Here is an 18,692-nt window from a genome sequence, read left to right on the forward strand (position 1 = left end):
ATTTATCTCAAAAACATTATTATCTAGAAAAAATATTTCACTTCTTACATATCTATCAAGGATTGAGATATACAAGCGTATCATTGGACCCTAAGTTTGCATAATTTCTGGAGCAGAATGCACAAAGGAAGGATGCAGTTAGTGACTGGGATGCCTCATCATCAACTAAGAGTTCCTACCAAATTCTACTTTCTCTTATTTGTCACCATAAATCCATAAACATAGCTCCAAATAGATTCATTAGTTATGAATGTCCTTTATTAAAGTTCTATTAATGTAAACAGTTGGAGATATTTGTGAAACTAATCTTGATATTTTTTCAAGATATTTCAGTTTACAATTAGTATAAATACTTCTTCATTTGAAATATTTCAGGGTGGATTCTTAGATATTGATCTAAAACTAATTACATTAGAATAAAGTGTTGTTGGACAAATCTTGCATGGTTGGCTGGATGAAGAGTTAATGCAAAGGACTTTTCACAGGATTCATGTGTCAAACACTGGACAAATAAGTATCTTATATCTCATGTGTTATTGTTTTCTTGTTTATTATATCAATTGTTTTTCATATCTGAATATTAAAATGAAAAAGAATAATTCAGAAAGTGCTTAAGTGTAATCTGTCTTCAATCGTTTTTATTCTAAATGTTTTCCTCTAAACTAGCATAAGCAGTGAATTCTTAATTGCTCTTGTTTCCTAGTTTACTCATTTTGATCATTTAGTAAAGAATTCTTAATTTCTCTTTATTGGTGATCATCCAAGTTCCCTCCCCTTAAAAGATGTTGAAGTATTCTTAATTTCCATTTATCCCTTTTAAGTCCATTCCATCTTTTCAAGTCTCTATTTGCTCCCTATTTAGCTATCTTGCCCTGTGAAGCCATCCTTTTTTGAAAAACCAAATCCAGTTGAGCCATCTTCCTTGACTCCATTAGCCCAATGGCCTAAAATATTCAGTCCTACCCGTCTGCTACTGAATTTTACTACCAAACACAATAGAAAACCCCAAGCTTTCATAACTAGCCTAATATCTTTCAAAACAAAGCTAAACCTTAAAGAGAGATCCCTCTCTGAAGACAGATTAGCTAGATTTTGTACCTAAAAGTTGGTTTGTGGTTACCTCGGACCCCTTTCCCTCTTCTTAAAACTTCTAGGAAAATCTAAGTGATAACACCACCTACAAGATTATTCACTTCATCCTCCTGAAATTCATACCTACAACTTTGGCCTCCATTTGTAGCATCAAAAACCCTAGAACCTTGCATGTGTGAGAGAGCTAAAGCCCCAAAACAAGATATTTTATCGTTGTTTCTTCTCTTAGACCTCCATTCTCCTTCTTCTTACTTTCTAGCTATAGATTGAACTCTTTCTTGATAGATCAAATGTGGAGAGAGTGTGTCTCAACTGAGGTTGAACTTCTCCTTTATATAGCCTTCTCAAGGGATCAAATTTCCTCATTTAAGCCAACTTGATTTTATGAGGGTCGATATGTACTTTTGGAGTTTCCAGGACTTTCTAGAGTCAAAGATAATTCTTTTGCAATTACATTTTACCCAGAAGGGTTTTACAAACATCATGTTGACTCCTTTGACTAATGAAAATAAATCCCAAGACATAACGAACCCTAGAACCATGAAGAAGATGATTTTAAATAGAAGACCATTAATAGTGAGCATGAAATCCATGCTTTAATGGCGAGTCTTGTTATAGAATCCAAACGTCGACTAAAAAATGACTATTGTGGAATTAACTCCAAGCATTAAACATACTAAAAAAAATATATTTTATTTTCTTATTTGTCACATATAAGATAATTATTGAAATGAGTACAACAATTATGAGGAATGAAACTAGCAACATTTCTGAACACTCCCTCTTAACTAGGGAGGTATTCATAATTATTCAATTAGTACAATACCATATCACAAAGTGAAGTGTTCTCACTAGAAGAGCGTGATTCATAAGCCATATTGTAACCATGATAATCATGATGAGCACTATCTATAAGGATTCACTAGAAAAGTTGTACTTTAATCAAGAGAATTATGCTTAGAGTCTTTACATGTGATACCACAATACCTCTATAAGGTCAATACCACATCCAGATGTCTACAAGGCATGCCCTCTTAGGACTATTCTTATCTTGGATCTCCAATCGTGATTCCTCAAATAATATCAATCCTCTTCAACCACTCTTCCCTTCGATACCTATCATATCTTCAATGAGTGTCGGTACCTTTCATTTCTTTGATGTTTTATTCTCAACGAAAACACATGTACTTATCCAATCATCTGTCATTCTATGTTCATCACATGAAGAGGAGAATTCACATGTGATGTCCAACATCACCCCCTCTCAAACAAAGAGGACATCCCTATTCTCCTTTAATCATGAGAATAGAACCTTGCTTCTATACAAGGAGACTCCTTTACTCCTGATCTAGACATATTTTCCATTTGGGAAGGAAGCATCACAATCCTTACAACATGTCTTCATAATAGTATCAACTACCAGTTCTTCATAGTTTCTCGACCCCTCTTTCCTCTACATCATTGAACTTTACTTCTTTTAAGGTATCATAGAGATACCTTCTCTCTTCAATATTCTGACAAGTTCTAAGTCACCTTTTTGGTTCATCACTTTTATCTTCAAGATGAAGGATCACAATCTTCCTTCCCAAACTTAAATAAGATCGTAGCTTCCTTATGAAAGTGGTCTTCTTTTACCTTCAAAATATCTTCTCGCACAACTACCTTTCAATCCCAAGATGGATACATATTGACTTCACAATTATATTTACTAGATATTGATCTTCTCTTAATAATGCCTATGCATTTCCATCCATACAGTTGAACTTGCCTCAACTATCATCATTTGTCCCTACAACGTTCTACTAGGTAGAAAACTAATATGTCAACGAGATAACCAACAATAATTAAAATCATATTTACCTCATTATGATTACCTTCTAGTTCCATCGATATCCTCATTGTCCATCTCCATATGTATCTTCCTTCTTGCATCTTAGTTTCCAAGGATCAAACTTAATTACCAAGATCCAACTTTCCTTCTGGAGATTTTACTCGATGTTAATTATTATCTTGCATATTCTAGAGAAAGTATTAATCTTTATACATGCTTAATTAATTCAAATCCTTCTATGTTCATTAAGAATTCTATATCCATATACCTAAGCATATTTTATGACCAATTTTCTCTCCAAAATATTCTATACATAGGAATCTTATCCAAAATTTTATATCCAACATGTGTTCATATGCTTTCATTTGATCATCCATCTATCCATATATCTCACAAAGAACCTGCATCTTGACCCATTGCATGCTTTCATCCCTTTATGAGTATTGATTCTACATCATATGGAATGTCTACTAACCTTTTTCATAGTGCTTCTTCCAAGAACCTTTCATAATTATGGTTCTTCCAGGATTATGATGATCCACCTAAGCAAGATGACTTCCTCTAACATAATGATAAATATGAAAAACTGTGTATCTATCCATCTATCTAGATTATCTCTACAAAGCAACTTAATCATGTAAATTCTAGACATGTTACTATCATATTCTTATTTCTGTGATGTTATGTAAAACATAATATCTTAAAAGAAAGATTATTCTTCATGAAGAACCTGGCAAATATTGAACTTTATTTAGTAGTAAACATCCTTCACTTCTTCCATATTTACATTTTTCCTAGGTTCTCCCATTGTTTCGACTAGATGAGCTTCACTCCTTTCCTTTCTCTTATTATTTTATAGTCTTGGACAATTCCTCAGTGAACCTCAAACATATCTTTCTTCATGGACCTTCCAAATTTTCTTTTCTTCAGCTTCTCAACTCAGGCTAGAAAGTCTTGACATTTCTCATATAATCCAATATCATCTTTTACTTTGATCCTTGATTCTTCAAATATCCACTCATCTAAAAATTCGTTAAAGGGAGTTGAATCCTTCTTGGAGTAGATGCTTGTTGCAAAGATGCTCCATTATTGTGGAAATGTATTTAATACACAAATGGTTACTTCTGAACCAATGATCAGTTCCCGAAGGCCTTGCATATGGTCTTTTAGTTAAGAGACTCATGAGAAAGGATGCCACATCCTCATCCTTCTTTTTCTTCATTCTATATAACATGTTCCACGAAGACATATTTTGTCATGTTGTAGTTACAAAGTAAAAATTCACTAGATTTTCATACATGGCCTTGGAAGTCTTCATTTTTGCAACAAATGGAATAATACAATCCTTAACTGATTCAGCTATTATCCTTTGAGTGCTTACTTCCCCTTTCAAGTACTTTGCTAGTTATTATGTCTTGTTCTTGCTTGGTTTAGTGATTTCCCCCGTAAAATATTCCATTACTTATTGTTAAGTGAGTATCAAGTGAATTTTTTTCTTCCATGCTAGATAGTTTGATGCCCCAATGAGCTTATTTCTCTCCTTAGAGAAAGAATCCATACGACTTGAAGATTCATACATGATGTAATAATATGATACTTACTTGAGACCAAGATTCTTCTTGATGGTGTCTTCAATCTTCTTGAATCCTTCAATATATTTGAAGTTTCCTTGATAACAAAGTTCAAAGTCCCTTGATGTTTCCTTTAAATATTGCTTCCACATAGATCTTACTCTAGAGAGAGATCAACACTCTTCTTGGATTCTTTCTCTCAGAGATTCCTTTGATGTGATCTTGATGTAACTTTATCAATTTTAATGTAGAAACCATCCTCCTAGGCCATCTACCAATGAGTCTTATTCTTCATCCTTTCCTTGATAGTTTCCTTTTCCCTTACCCTTGACAAGTAATTCATTCTAGTGTCCTTTAATTTTCCTTCATTATTCACCTTAGCTCAAATACCATGTTGGAAAATGGAAAGTGGCAACCAATAATATTATTTTCCTTAAGTGGCAACCAATTCTTCTCCTAGTACCAATTCATCCCTCCCTGAAGTCCTACCTTGATTCTACACCAACCAACTTCAATATTGTAACTTCTACATGACATCTTTAATACTACAACTTGTGCTGCAACTCGATTCTATAACTCGGTTTTACAGACTCTTTGCCAACCCTACCCCAACCTCCTTATGAGATCTACCTAGAGAAAGGATACTCTTCCAAGGTCATCAAGGTCAATATAGGGTTTCCTCCCTTCTAGATACAATATTCTGCACTTCCTCCTCCTACGATTGAAACCTATAAATTCAACCTCCTTTTGCAGAACCAAAAACCCTATAACTTCACATGTGTGAGAGAGATAGATTCCAAAAACAAGATATTTCATCCTTCTTTCTTATCTTAGACCTTCGCTCTTCTTCTTCCAATTTCCCAACTAAAAATTGAACTCTTTCCTGATAAGTCGAACTTCTGAAGAGAGTCTATCTCAAATTAGGTTTAACTACTGCATTATATATCCTTCTCAAGGTGTTGAATTCCATCACTTAGGTTTACTTGATGCTTCCATGAATGAATTGTACTTTTGGAGTTTCGATGAATTTGTAGACTCAAAAATAATTCCTTTTACAATTACATTTTTCCCAAAAGGGCCTTACAAACACGATGTTGAATCCTTTGGCTCGCGACAATAAATCTTGAGACCTAACAAACCCTAGAAGCAAAAAGAACATCCTTTTACCTAGAAGACCATAAATAGTGAGCATGAAACCCATGCTTTAATAATAATAATATTTTCCTTTATTTTCTTGTTTTTTACATAAGATACATATTCAAGTGAGTCCATCAATTATGAAGAATGGAACTAATTACATTTCTCAGCACTCCCTCTTAACTAGTGAGGTGTTCATAATTTTTCAACTAGTGCAAAATCATATCTCAAGTTCAAGAGTTCTCACTGGAAGAGGAAAATTAATAAGCCATATTATAAGAATCATCATCATGAATAGCACTGTCTCTTAGGCCTAACTAGACAAGATCTATTTTTAATGCAGAGCATTATTTTGGGAGGCTTTACATGTGATACCATGCTACCTCGACAAGGTATATACCCCATCTATATGTCTACAAGGAATGTCCTTTTAGGAAATTTATTACCTTGGATCTCCAATCCTGAGTCCTCAAAGAATATCAATACTCTTCAAACACTCTCCCCTTCGATACCTGTGAAATTATCAAAGTGTTTTAGTACCTTTCCTTTCTCAAATGTTTTATTGTCAAGGAAACTACATATGCTTATCCAATCCTTTGTCATTTTATCTTCATCACCTAAAGAGGATAATGCACATGTGATGTCCTACATCACCGCCTCTCAGCTAGAGAAGCAAAACCTATTTTCCTTTAATCTTTAGAATAGAACCTTGCTCCTATAGAAGGGGACTCCTTTACTCTCAAATCTAGAATTAGTTTCTATTTGGGAAGTCACCATCACACACCTTATAGCTTGTCTTCATAAGACTATCAACTACCAGTTCTTCATAGCTTCCCAACTCCCTCTTTCCTCTATATCATCAAGCTTTCTTTATTTTAATGTATGATGGAGCTACCTTCTCTCTTAAATCTTGTGATGGGTTCCAAGTAACCTTTCTAGCTCATCACTTTCATCTTCAACAGGAATGAATTTCATTGAGCCTTCCTAAACTTCAAGTTTATCATGGCTTCTTTATGACAGTGATCTTCTTTGGCCTTCAGGATATCTTCTCACACAACTACCATCCAAGCTCAATATGGACACATATTGACTTCATAGTTTCCATTTTCCAGATATTGATTTTCCCTCAATAATCCTTATACATTTTCATCCATATAGTTGAAATTGCCTCAATTTTCATCATGTATCCTTGCAAGATTCTACCAGGTGGAGAAATAATATTTTATCCAAATAACCAACTGATGTTTTTGTTGGGCCTAACACAGGTTCAACCTTTGTTAGCCAAACAAATCCCTACACTACTAGCCCTTTTGGCATCAGCCCGTGTAGCGCAGACTGAAGTCTCACCCGAAGAAGTATGGGGGGATGCTGGAACCAGTTTTCTACACCGTGAGATGGTCGTGATGTCAGTTTATAGCCTTTATTCCTACTTTTGCGCAAGTCACTAAGATTTAGGGATCTGACAGTCTACCCTTTAATCCGCCCTTTAGTACCTCAGTGAAGGTGTATGATTGACCTTTGCACAGCCTTAATCCACGATCCAGGTACTTTTGCACTGCTATGACAACATATTGTATAGGTTTCCAAGTTATCTTAAGTGTTTTAATTATCTTACTAATCAACCATAGTTAGCGCCTTGTCAACTAATATCCTTACTTGCATTCAATTAACCAATACAATCAAATATATTCGTGCATCACTTAAACATTGCAACTTAAACCCAAAATGCAATATAATCGGATGCATAAACAAGAAATAAATAGACAGAATTTGTAGAATACTTCTCTTTATTGATATCTTCAAGTTAATATAGACTCTATCTTCCCTGTGCTCACAACTGAAGGGGTCCACGTGCTTAGCTACAAACTTCCACCCTAGGCATCCGCACTCTCATTTGCAGAGCCTCTACCTCTGATATGACCCAAGAACACTTAGAGTCTATTGCTGAACTCCTCAACTCATTCTTAGCTTCGTACTAAAAACTACCTCGGGCTTACTTACTTCGCTCCTTTTTTTACAACCGACTTTACATTTTACAAAATAAGGGTGGCCAACCCTTTATGACTCTTGACACCTTTGCCCTCTATGACTACAAAATGTAGAGAATTTAGAACTTTATTACAAAATTATCCCAAAACATGGACTTTTAGCTCCAAAACTATCCTTGGCGTAACCCGCTCCCAAGAAGCCCCCAACACAAACATGGTGACTCGCCCTTGAGTCACTCTATGGGTGCAGGACTTGACTGTCTTCTGGTAGCTCCCAGGCTACCAGTGCAATAGACAGTAAGCGCCATGCATAATGGAAGGTCTTGTTGAGCACCTGTGCTTCACAACAGTTCGCAAGTAACTCACCGCAAAGATAACATGCCCAATTAATTTGGACTCCTTTGGCACATTGGGCTGCAAGATCAATGACTAGTGTCGACACTTCATCTTCGCGACACTTTCTCGTAACCTTTCCTGCCAAAATCTGTGTGGTCACCTTGATCGCAAGGTTGTAGATACTCGAGATGGTAGAGCCTCGTGGCTTCTTCAAGAGCTTAAATTTCTCCTTCATTGCCTCTGCGAGGGCCTTCTCATGACCTTTTCCACCAAACATCATGGCCGGATTTACCCTATGTAGGGCAGCCATGTGATCCTATGGATCAATTTGTCGATGATGGGAATTAGCTCCTCCAGCCAAAGACGTTGATTGTGCACCAGGCATAGCAACTGCTTGATGACCAATACTATAATGGGGATGCGGTTGTAGTGCGACACCCATAGCAGGTTAAGCAGACCTGCATTGTTTACTCCCCTGAGCTACTTCCACGGTTCCAATGTAGTCATCCCTAAGTGGTACATTAGCTGCTCTATCGCCAAGTGCGTGAACTTATCATAGTCATCTAAGTCCCAATCTTCGAGTTTCAACAAAGTAACCTGCCCCAAGCAGGGTCCTTCAAAGACAATCTTGTCCAGTAGAAGAGGGGTGTGCAAGGTGACCTTGGTCCTGTCAATGTCCTTTGGCACCTTGGTCTTGCCCTTACATGGAGGGACATACTCGGGCAACTTAGTGATAGGTTCAGCACCCTGGACTTCAACTTCCTCCATTTCTACCCCCAAGTCCTCATCGTCCATCATGACGTCCTCAATTTCGTCCTCATCCAACTTTAGGTTAATGCATTTTCCTTTTTCATTGCGGTGGGTTTGTCCCTTGGTGGGTTTCATCTTAGCAACGCACACACAGGTATTGCGACGTATTTTCCCTTCTTATCCTTCACACTCTCCTTGGTTGGGGCCGGCTTTGGTCTAGGCGCTTGTGGTGATTTGGGAACTTCAGCTAGTATCTCTGCAACTTCTAGAGCAGCTCCCTTTGCCTCCCTAACAACCTCTGGCACAACCCCCTCAGCTATCATTGCTTTGGTGTCTATAGCTTTTGGAGGTGTTGACATGATTCTATGCAACAACTCCTATGTCTCCTTTGGCAACATTTCAACTACTGAACTAGCTAGTGAAAATTCGTAGTTTTCATGGTTCATGTGCACCTGAGAGCTCAACAACTCAATTCTCAAAATGCCAAGTGTTTTTTGTTGGGTCTCCACCTATAATTTATAGGGCCTTTTGAATTCAAATCCGAATGCTCCCCAACGTTCGATTAATTAATTCCATATTGGTGGAAAATTTCCAAGGATCTTACCCATAAAGTTTGTCTTGAATGTCGACGACCCACTCCATTTGGCCGCATTCCTACTATCAAGTCATGAACTATGACTTTAACGGTCACTTTCTGGTTGACCTGCACAATTTCTTGCTGGGTAGCACATCTCTCTTCGTGTTGTCGCAAACCCCATGACATTTCCTTGTTCCACACAATCCTATAGTAGCGCAGTTCCCCAACCCAAGTAGTGTAGTTTATAGTCCCGCACCTCCTTTCAACTGCCTGGAGTGCTAATACTGCCACCCTCATATAGCCACCTAGCCCGGCCACCGGTGTATGGCTTCAAACAGCTGCCATTCACATTTCCTGGGAAGGGATCTCCATTCAATTTAACCAATTGAATTGCTCCGCTATTGGTAATATCCTTAATGACATAGGGCCCTAACCAATGGATTCTAAATTTCCCTAGAAATTTATCAAACTTGTGGTCATATAACAAAACTAGATCATTTACCTTAAAGCTGTGTAGCTTAATGTGCCAATCATGCCATGCTTTTTCATGCTGCTTTTGGACCTGTTAGTGAAATCTAGCTAGAAATATCTCTTCCTCAAGCTCAGCCAGTTGCGTAAGCCTCTCTTCCAGGGTGCTACGATCCGTCATACCCATGAGTGTCGCTATGCACATACTACACACAATGTATTCCATGGGCATCACTACTTCAACACCATATATAAGCCTAAAGGGTGTTTGTCAAGTCAACTTTTTGCATGTTGTTCAATAGGCCCATAGTACAACAGGTATGCGCAGGTCCCAATCACTTCATTGAGTGTTGCAAACCTTGGTCAGTGCGTTCTCCAACACCTTATTGAATTCTTCCACCATCTCATTAGGCTGTGGGTGATAAGGCACGCTTTTCTGGTGATATCCTTGAAATTCCTCCATCAGCGCGCTGATCATCTCGTTCAAAAAGTGCATACCATGATCACTCATCAAAATCTTTGGACACCCAAATCATGTCAGTACATACTCAAAGAGGAAATTCGCAGTAGTAGCACTTGTGCAATCCTTCATAGGTTATGACTCTGCCCATCGAGTCAAATACTCAGTCGTAGTGATAATGTACCACACTCCCATCTTATTTCCTTGGGGCTGAATGGGTCCCACAAAATATATTGCCCATTTCTCGAAAGGTTGCAATGTCATATGTGGGTTTAGAGGTAGCTTATCTCTCCATGATGGCCTACCAATCCTTTGACACACATCACATAGCTTGTAGTAATCTTTTGAATCCTAATGGAGGGTTGGCCACCACAACCCTGCGCGTAGAATCTTCTACGCGGTCGCTCTTCTTGCATAATGGCCTATCACAGTGCCCCCATGAGCATTTGCAAGGATACTACTCCTTTCAAACACTAGCATAGACTGTCGTAATACTTCATTAGATCCCATTTTGTACAGATGTTTGGTAATGATTGAAAAGTCTATTGCGCATACCAGTAACTGCTTTTTCTGCTGGACGGTGTAACCGTCCAGGGCAGTTCCTACTGTTAGTAAGTGTATGATGTCTTCAAAGTGACCATCCACGACATGCACTACAAATAGCTTCGCGTCAGGAAATCTCTCCTCAAAATTAGCGGGCTCTTCCCTTGTTTCGATGTGCGATAGATGGTCTAGTCCTGCGTTCAGTTGTCTAAGCTTCACAATAACCTCAAAATCATACTCCTGGAACAATAACAACCACCTACATATTCTGCCCACCAACAAAGGCTTATTAACCAAGTATTTCAACACAAAATGATCCATATACATCTTAAAATGTCGACCCAACAAATAGTGCCTAAACTTCTGGAGTGTGTATACCACGGCTAACCCTTCGCGCTTGGTGGTGGAATAGTTCTTCTCAGCTTTGGATAATCTTCTTCTTGCGAATGCTATAGGATGGTCCAATTATCCTCCACCAGCCTGTGTCAGTACTCCTCCCAGTGCTATACATGACACATCTACATGTACATGAAACTCCTTCCAATTCGGAAAGACTAAAATCAACATGGTGACCATTTTTTCTTTCAATACATTCAAGCTCTTCTAACAGTCCTCATTCCAATGGAATGTGACATCCTTTTACAACAACTTCTCCATAGGTGCAGTGATCTCGACATAGCCCTGGATAAACTTCTTGTAATACCCCGTATGTCCTAAGGTTGCACAGAGCTGTTTCACACTCCTCAGTGCCTCCATGTTAAGTAGCACTGTGATATTCATGAGATCTACCATCAGCACCTGTCTACAAACCACATGACCCAGCAGAGTTCCAAAAGGAATGCAAAACAACCATTTCTTCAGACTGAATGCAATCTGGTACCTTCCAGAAGTATCTAGCATCAGGCACAAACTTGCCACATGGCATTTTACCAACCGAAACACAGTCCAGCCATTAAAGTACACATAAAGAAACTTATGAATGAATTCTGTGAATGCAGTAATGACTACGAGCGAAAAAATCGTAGACGCATTCTTCAATCTGAAAGGCATTACAGTGTACTAAAAACATCCCCTTTCAGTTACGAAGGTCATCTTGCTTCTATCTTCAGGCATGATTTTGATCTGATGGTATCGAGAGAACCTATCAGTGAAGGAGTACGCTTCCTGGGCACCTACATTATCGAATACCTCATCAATGAATGGAGTCGGGAAAGGATCATGTACAAAAGTGTCTTTCAACTTCCTGATATCTACGCATATCCTTATTTCATCCTTCTTCTTCTTTTCCTCTACAACCATTGGACTTACCCAATCAGATTCTTCTACGGGCTCAATGATTCCTACCATGAGCATCTTGTCTAACTCTAACTGGACCTTCTCCTTATACCTCGAATTGAGACAGTAAGGTCTTTGCTTAATCAGCTTCACGTCAGGTTTTAACGTGATCTTCATAATGCCCAGGTCTCCTATTATAACACATATTTCTTTTAAATTGGAATAAAATTGTGGATCTAGAATATAAAAATAACCAAAAAAATGAATTATAGTGATGTTCTTGTAATAAAATTATTCCAATTTTAATGAAATATTTGTTTTATCCCCTTTAACTCCGTGAACTTTTTAGGGAGCGAATCCTAGTATTCATGGAGCAATTCGGTGACCTTATCTACCATCGCGTCATCTCAGTAATCTCCAACCTTTGCGAATTTCGGCTCCACCTCTGTACCAATATTTACCTATTTCATTTTTAGTGGTGCGATTATATTAGTATTCTCAATCTACACTCTCTCAACCTCACAGTGACCTTTAGTTTTAGGGACATTAGTCTTTTGTGGATCCTCATCTTCTTCTTCAGCAGTCACATTATAGCATTCCAGTGCATGGCTCAGCTGAGTAGTCCAATTGGGTTGAATCAGATTGAAAGGACCCTGCAGTATCCTAAAGATTAATTCTTTAACTTCTCGTAGTGCTTCGTCAATATAGTTAAACCTGTCTTTGAAGTTGAAAGTCATTATGAATCCTTTGCGTAGAATATCCCATTCACCTATACCATGGTAGAGCTCTATTTCCAAGTACCAATTCATCGTGATGACATCCAAGGTGTGACAGAACAAGTGCACCCATTTAGGTTGGGGCTTCGCTCCATAAGCCTTAGCCCATTTGCCCAAGTGTGCACACGAATCATCCTTCCTATCATATTTGTCTATCATTCACACCTTCGGCTTCCCAAAGCATGTTATCATCATCCTCCTACACTCACTCCAATCATCAAAACTACCCTTGTGCGTACACCACCATCTAGCAGGTGTAGCGCGTAGTGCCCAGTCCAAAGCCTAGAAGCACTGCTTCTCTAGTACTTCCCTCTCAAATGCATCCAAAAATACATCTACACCATTCAAGCCATCGTAAGTGGGTAGATTTCTTACCTCTGACAATACACAACATAGTGACCTGGCCACATGTTATAGCTTAGAGTGGTTACTTCATGTAGCCGATTCTGTTAGCGCTCTATTTCTTCATCAAAGTCTGAGGTGCATGAACTCTTACAATCCCATGTAATTTGTCCATCCACTATCGGATTCACCCAATCTTGGTCTCATGCTATTATCTTATATATGCAGTGCAAATCGTCATCACTCTCATAATCATGGACTAGTTCAGTATAGCGAGATCCTTAAGCAGGATCAAGGGGGACTATTACACAAAGCAATTTCTTTTCGAAAATCATCTTTCACTTCTTTAGGTTGATTACCCCATTCATGTCAGTAGCCCAATCAATGCCAAGGAGTGAAGCGTAGGGGTTGTTTTCATCCACAATTTCTATCACTTCAAAGTTAGCCAATGCACTCACGCCTTCAATATCTATAGTTACTCCTTGTAGCCATTCCATAGGGATGATCTTCTATTGATTTTCCATCCTTAACTGAATCGGAGACCACTGCAGTGCGGGTCTCCCCATCCACTCCCAAGTCTGCTTTAGTAAAACATTCATGTCTAACCCTCGTTCCAAAATAACCTGATCCATTTCATATTCTCCTATCTGCGTGGTCAATCTCATCTCACACCCTGTCCTTGCTTTATGTTTACCAATGTTTCGTACCACGCATGGTTGAGTCGGAGTGTTTCCAACGTATCTATTTATAAGCTCCTGTAACCCCTTCACAGCCTCGCTATCGTGCAGTAGCTTCATGCAGGTCTCTAGAAAGGTTGTAAGCATAGAAGGGTCCACTTCCTGATCAGGCTTATCCCTGTTCCTTGAGGTAGAGGCCTCAGCGAAGCTCTTCTTTGCTTCCATGAATGTTTCGTGTGCACCCTCCAAATCAAATTCAGCCTCCTTTGCCAGAGCTTTGCAAACCCATGCGCTCTCTTTGGATTATTTCCGCTTATCATCGCCCATTGCAATTCCACTTTGGAGCACTATATTCACATTCAAATCCTCTTTATGAGGCTCATCCCTCATCATCTGCAGGTTCTGAGTTGGCTGAGGTGGTAGCACCTACTGGAAATAATACTGAGAGGGGGGTTGAATCAGTATTATCAGATCAAGAATTTTTCTTTTTGATAATTAGATTTATATACGCTACTTTAGAGAGGGGAACTGGCATGTACACGCAACTGTCTTTAAGGCAACCAACGTTTATGTAGTAAACTTATGATTTAGTTAATTCATTATATGTTGATCTTTAATCAGTGCATCAATACTTCATCAATCATTAAACAATAACCATGTGTAGCATAAACATAAACCATTACACGTAAGCAACACACATGAACACCAAGATTTAAGGTGGAAACCCAATGTGGGTGAAAACCACCTGTTGTTGTCATCTCTGCCTTCTTTTAATAATAAGAAAATATATTTTCAATCTTGTACTAGTGCAGACTCATACTAGTACGTAGGCTTCTACCTACAGAAGGTTACAACCTTCTCTCATTCTCCAGGTTCTACTGGAACGGAGCTACAATCCGCTAGCTCTTGTACTAGCCAATATGTCTACTAGTACGTAGGTTCCAACCTACAGAAAACTCGACTCTTCCACCAGGGACCACGTTCCATGAATTTTAAAACTAGATTCTCTTGGCACATATCAAGGCATATAAAGATCTTGACTCATCAATAACCCATCAGAAATTCAGAAACTCAAACTTCATCCACAAACATGCAGTTAATATGAAACAATCAAATCAATGTCATTAGAACATTGTGTTGAACCCATAAACTTGTATCAACATTCAGAACCAACTGAAACCTCAAAAATTCATGTGTCAGATTGTATACGCTACTTCAATGAGGAAAACCTGCGTGTATACGCTACTTCCTTCAACCCAACCTAAATATACCTCTAAATATTTTGAATCATAAAATATCTAAATCACAAACTGTACCGACCAGCATTGTACTGAACATCTACTATCAACTTACAGAACTTTACATAGGTAGGCAATAGAAAACACTTCTTCTCCCTTATATAATCAATCAAATATCAACCTCCTTATGCATATAGATTTACATTCAGATCTAAGAAGACTTAATTAACAGACAACAGTAAAATAGCAATAGAAATAAATCAGCAATACTGATCTAATAGATCAGTCATCTCTGAACATCAAGCCTTTCTTTTGTATATGCTACTTGAAAGAACAGAACCTATGTGTATATGCTCTTTTGCTGAGACAAACCTACATATAGATCTGCAAATATTGACTCAGAACTTTGCTGCAATTCCAGAGTTCAGACAAACCTAGATCATGATAGATAATGAATGAAACAGATGCAAAACATCAGATCTAGCCTCAACCAATATCTTATCATTCAAGAATAAGTCATTTCAGGTCTCATGATCCTGATCCAATATTGAACTCAAGGTGCACATAAATATTTTAGATCTAGTCCCAAACATAAACCTGCAACATAAAATATACTTAAGATAGAATTATTCCTTAGAATCTTATTCACTTGCACATCTAGCCATATGATCCTCTCTTCTTTATATAGTTTTTGGCCTTTCTCAATACCATGGACCGAATCCACTTAGGACCAATACCTTGGATCAAATACCACAAACCGAATACCTCTGAATAAATTCCTAGGGTTAATATCATGATCCAAAGATACCTTGGACCAAATACCTTAGACCAAAACCATGATTTTTAGCATGTATGTGCTTTGCCTTCTGTGGGAGTGCGTGTGTATGCTATACGCTATTTTTGTTCTAAGTACCTGCGTGTATAAGCTGATTGAACTAAGTGAACCTGTGTGTATCTCTTAAACTGCCCTTACATCTTCGTCTTCCTTCAACTTCTTTATTCTGATCAATAGACCTTAGTTCCATCTTCCTGATCCTTTGTACCACTGCCTTATTGCCTCTAAATATTCCTGTTAGCCTCTTATCAAAACTGAGTTGACCTGTAGAGTTCCCGTCAAGGACAATAATTGTATCATAATGCCAACAATCTCCCCCTTTGGACTTGATGGAAACCATGATGTTGTTGACTAATGCAAGCTGTAAGGACTGTTAGAGATACCACACAACACCAAAATACCAAAATAATCTCCCCCTTTGACATCAATGGCAAAGGGCACACCGCTCTACTCTCCTCCTTTGCATGATGCTATCCATACTCCCCCTATGTACGTGCCGAGTCTGCAAAGAGATGATTCAATATAATAACATGACATTATAACTCAACAAAGTGAGTATGACCTCCCTATGACCACGAACTCATACATATATCAATCACCCAACCAAGTGGGGATAAACCATATTTAAATCATCTGCCCAACCAAGTGGGGATATACCAAAGTTTATACATGACATAAATACAACAATTATTACATCATACATCCCAAGGATATTGGGGAAATAAATTACATCATATGACCAATAGAACTCATTGAAATATAGACCATGACAGAAGAATTTATATCACACTAATGACTAATGCAACTAAGAAATAGTTGAGTTCAACAACCATAATTCCAACAATGTGGAATGTGAGCGCTCCCCCTGAACCTATGCTACCATTATTTTTTTGCTAGAAAAACATATATGCACTTCATCCAGGTTAACCCACATGTACCCGTGCATATACTACATGAAACCAACATGTAGTAAACTTCCTCTAAAAAACTGGATTTAACAGCAAGATGATGTAGCAACAACTCCCAGCTTTTACGTGAGATATTCAAATGTGTCTCTCGGAAGTGGCTTAGGGAATAAATAAACAACCTATTCTTTGAATGGGACATACTCTAATTTGACCTTTTGTTCAAGCACTTGTTCTCCTAGAAAATGGTACTTGATGGGTATGTGCTTGGTCTTCGAGTGCATGACTGGATTCTTTGAAATATTGATGGCACTTGTATTATCACATGGAATGGATATGGGTGGAGTACATGTGATCTGAATGTCTTGGAAAGTTTGTATCATCCAAAGTAGTTGTGTGCAGCAAGATGTAGCAGCCACATATTTTGCATCAGCTGTAGATAAAGCAATTGAATTTTGTTTCTTATTGAACCAAGACACTAACCTAGAACCCATATAGAATGCACCACCACTAGTGCGTTTTCTATCATCAACACTTCCTATCTAATATGTAATTGTATATGCATCAAGAGTAAGATCTGCATCTCTAGGATACCATAGTCCAAAGTCCTAAGTTCCTTGAAGATATTTAAAAATTCTTTTGATTGCCTAAAGGTGTGATTCCTTTGGATCTGCTTGGAATATTCCAACTATTCCTACTGCATGCATGATGTCAAGTCAGGTACCTATTAGATAAAGCAGACTGCCAATCATAGATCTGTAAGTTGGTTTATGTGCTGCTACTGATTCATCATTTGAGCTGAGACAACATCCTGTTACCATTGGAGTACATACAGGTTTAGAATCTTCCATTCTATACCTTTTCAAGATCTGCTTGAGATATTTGGTTTGTGAAAGAAAAATATTGTCTTTAGTTTGTCGAACTTGTAGACCAAAAAGATAGCTAAGTTCACCAAGCAAGGACATTTGAAATTCTTGCTGCATTACTGAAGCAAAATTATGACTCATGGATTCTTCATTGCTACCAAAAATGATATCATCAACATAAACAATAATTATTAGCAATTTATAATTTTCAATCTTTGTATATATATTGCTATCTACGTAATATTTTTTAAAACCTTGTTGGTGTAGATATTTGTCAAGGTAGTAATACCAAGCCCTTGGAGCCTGTTTCAGAGCATAAAGAGCCTTTTTGATTCTTCAAACAAGTTTTTCATCATTTCCAAGAATGAGTTCTTCTGGATGTTCAGTATAAACTTCTTCTTCTAGATCTCCATTAAGGAAGGCTGATTTTACATCCATTTGGTAGACTTTGAATTTATGAAAACTGGAAAGAGAAAGAAACATTCTTATGGCTTCAAGTCTGGCAACAGGTGCAAAATTTTCTTCAAAATGTATACCTTCTTGTTGAACATACCATTTACAAATAAGTTTGGCGTTGTTTCTATTGACTTCTCCATTTTCATTCAGCTTGTTCTTGAATATCCTTTTAGTTCCTATAATATTTTTATCATGAGGCCTAGGTATTAATTCCCAAGTGTCATTATTTTCAATTTGGTCAAGTTGTTCATCCATGGCCTTGACCCAACATTCATCTTTGCATGCTTCATTTACACCAGCCTCCCTTTCTCCTAAAATTTGAGTTTCTAGATGATTTTTCTGAACATACCTAGATGAAGTCTTTTCTTCTACCATTATATCTTCTTCTAGTGCTTCATTGGTTTCTTCTTTAATATAATTTAGATTTGATGTGGGAAAGTAATCCCCATCTTCCTCATTGTCATAATTTTCTGTTGATTTTATCTGTTTTGGATTTCTGCATGCTTCATCAACTACACCATCAATGCTTTCAACAACATTCCCAAGTCTTTTATTATAACATTTATATC

The sequence above is a fragment of the Pinus tabuliformis genome, chromosome 7, assembly GCF_031772625.1.
Source record: "Pinus tabuliformis cultivar Carrire ecotype Pingquan chromosome 7, CPIR1, whole genome shotgun sequence".
NCBI lineage: Eukaryota > Viridiplantae > Streptophyta > Pinopsida > Pinales > Pinaceae > Pinus > Pinus tabuliformis.